The 346-nt window shown below is 41.3% G+C and overlaps 1 protein-coding gene across 1 annotated transcript in view; it reads left to right on the top strand.

The window, feature by feature from the left end:
• LOC118328272 (cytochrome b-245 chaperone 1 homolog) overlaps positions 1-346 on the top strand; it is a 4852-nt gene that overhangs the window by 2277 nt on the left and 2229 nt on the right. The window lies entirely within an intron of this gene.

Raw genomic sequence — 346 nt, 5'->3', positions numbered from 1 at the left:
TCAGATGACTATGTGTAATGTAAAAGGTATCACTCACTGTACGCTACTTTCCCAGATGCAGTTAAACATAGTGTAACATTTAGCAGCTAAATAGCCAGATATTTTTTTCAGGAGTTGATGGAGATCATTGACAGTGCATATTAGTGGACAGAGCTTCTGGGTCTAAAAAATGAAGCCAATAAAGAAGTGCCCTACATCTGCATTCTTCGTCATAACTAGCAGGGGGCGACTATGCTATCCAAAAAGAACTGCGTTTGTATTTCACCTAATTGTTGTTGCTGTGCACCTCTGTCTGTCTGTCTGTCTGTCTGTCTGTCTGTCTGTCTCTCTCTCTCTCTCTCTCTCT

This window comes from Morone saxatilis, unplaced genomic scaffold (genome assembly GCF_004916995.1).
Source record: "Morone saxatilis isolate NCDOM2014 unplaced genomic scaffold, NCSU_SB_2.0 Contig1, whole genome shotgun sequence".
Classification (NCBI taxonomy): Eukaryota; Metazoa; Chordata; class Actinopteri; family Moronidae; genus Morone; species Morone saxatilis.
The sequence above is the reverse complement of the archived record's forward strand: the minus strand, read 5'-3'. Positions and strand labels throughout refer to the sequence as shown.